This window comes from Pristiophorus japonicus, unplaced genomic scaffold, assembly GCF_044704955.1.
Source record: "Pristiophorus japonicus isolate sPriJap1 unplaced genomic scaffold, sPriJap1.hap1 HAP1_SCAFFOLD_75, whole genome shotgun sequence".
Lineage (NCBI taxonomy): Eukaryota > Metazoa > Chordata > Chondrichthyes > Pristiophoridae > Pristiophorus > Pristiophorus japonicus.
The window spans coordinates 1118915-1121655 of NW_027254666.1; positions in this window are offsets into that span (position 1 = coordinate 1118915).

Here is a 2741-nt window from a genome sequence, read left to right on the forward strand (position 1 = left end):
TAATACTGACCTGGAGAGGACAATAAATACTGACCTGGACAGTACAATAAACACTGAGCTGGAGAGTATAATAAATACTGACCTGGAGAGTACAATAAATACTGACCTGCAGAGTACAATAAATACTGACCTAGAGTGTACAATAAATAATGACCTTGAGACTACAATAAATACTAACCTGGAGAGTACAATAAATACTGACCTGTAGAGTACAATAAATACTGACCTGGAGAGGGCAATAAATACTGACCTGTAGAGTTCAATAAATACTGAACAGGAGAGTACAATAAATACTGTCCTAGAGAGCACAATAAATAATGACCTGGAAAGTACAATAAATACTGACCTGGAGAGGGTAATACATACTGATCTGGAGAGTACAAAAAATACTGACCTGGAGTGTATAATAAATAGTGACCTCGAGAGTACAATAAATACTGACCTGGAGAGGGTAATAAATACTGACCTGGAGAGTACAATACATACTGATTTGGATAGTACAATAAATACTGCCCTGGAGAGAGCAATAAATGCTGACCTGGAGACTGCAATAAATACTGACCTGCAGAGAACAATAAATAGTGACCTGGACAGGATAATAAATACTTAACTAGAGAGGGCAATAAATACTGACCTGGAAAGTACAATAAACTGTGACCTGGAGAGTACAATAAATACTGACCTGGAGATTACAACAACAACTTTCCTGGAGAATACAATAAATACTGACCTGGAGAGTACAATAAAAACGGACCTGGAGAGGGTAATAAATACTGACCTGGAGAGGGTAATAAATACAGACCTGGAGAGTACAATAAATACTGACCTGGAGAGCACAATAAATACTGACCTGGAGAGTACAATAAATACTGACCTGGAGCGTACAATAAATAGTGATCTGGAGAGTACAATAAATAGTGATTTGGAGAGTACAATAAATACTGACCTTGAGTTTACAATAAATAATGACCTTGAGACTACAATAAATACTAACCTGGAGAGTACAATAAATACTGACCTGTAGAGTACAATATATACTGACCTGGAGAGGGCAATAAATACTGACCTGGAGAGTTCAATAAATACTGACCTGGTGAGTACAATAAATACTGACTTGGAGAGCACAATAAATAATGACCTGGAAAGTACAATAAATACTGACCTGGAGAGGGTAATACATACTGATCTGGAGAGTACAAAAAATACTGACCTGGAGTGTATAATAAATAGTGACCTCGAGAGCACAATAAATACTGACCTGGAGAGGGTAATAAATACTGACCTGTGGAGTACAATACATACTGATTTGGATAGTACAATAAATACTGCCCTGGAGAGAGCAATAAATGCTGACCTGGAGACTGCAATAAAAACTGACCTGCAGAGAACAATAAATAGTGACCTGGACAGGATAATAAATACTTAACTAGAGAGGGCAATAAATACTGACCTGGAAAGTACAATAAACTGTGACCTGGAGAGTACAATAAATACTGACCTGGAGATTACAACAACTACTTTCCTGGAGAATACAATAAATACTGACCTGGAGAGTACAATAAAAACGGACCTGTAGAGGGTAATAAATACTGACCTGGAGAGGGTAATAAATACAGACCTGGAGAGTACAATAAATACTGACCTGGAGGGCACAATAAATACTGACCTGGAGTGTACAATAAATACTGACCTGGAGTGGGTAATAAATACTGACCTGGAGAGTACAATAAATACTGACCTGGAGCGTACAATAAATAGTGATCTGGAGAGTACAATAAATAGTGATTTGGAGAGTACAATAAATACTGACCTGGAGAGGGTAATCAATACTGACCTGGAGAGTGCAATAAATACTGACTTGGAGAGTACAATAAATACTGACCTGGAGAGCACAATATATGCTGACCTGGAGAGTATAATAAATAATGTCCTGTCGAGTACAATAAATACTGACCTGGAGAGGGCAATAAATACTGAGCTAGAGAGTACAATCAATACGGACCTGGAGAGTGCAATAAATACTGACCTGGAGAGTACAAGAAATACTTACAGGGGAGAATACAATAAATACTGAACTGGAGATTACAACAAATACTGACCTAGAGAGTACAATAAACACTGATCTGGAGAGTTCAATAAATACTGACCTGGTGAGTACAATAAATACTGACCTCGAGAGTACAATAAATACTGACCTGGAGAGGGTAATAAATACTGACCTGTAGAGTACAATACATACTGATTTGGATAGTACAATAAATACTGCCCTGGAGAGAGCAATAAATGCTGACCTGGAGACTGCAATAAATACTGACCTGCAGAGAACAATAAATAGTGACCTGGACAGGATAATAAATACTTAACTAGAGAGGGCAATAAATACTGACCTGGAAAGTACAATAAACTGTGACCTGGAGAGTACAATAAATACTGACCTGGAGATTACAACAACTACTTTCCTGGAGAATACAATAAATACTGACCTGGAGAGTACAATAAAAACGGACCTGGAGAGGGTAATAAATACTGACCTGGAGAGGGTAATAAATACAGACCTGGAGAGCACAATAAATACTGACCTGGAGAGTGCAATAAATACTGACTTGGAGAGTACAAAAAATACTGACCTGGAGAGCACAATAAATACTGACCTGGAGAGTATAATAATTAATATCCTGTCGAGTACAATAAATACTGGCCTGGAGAGGGCAATAAATACTGAGCTGGAGAGTACAATTAAT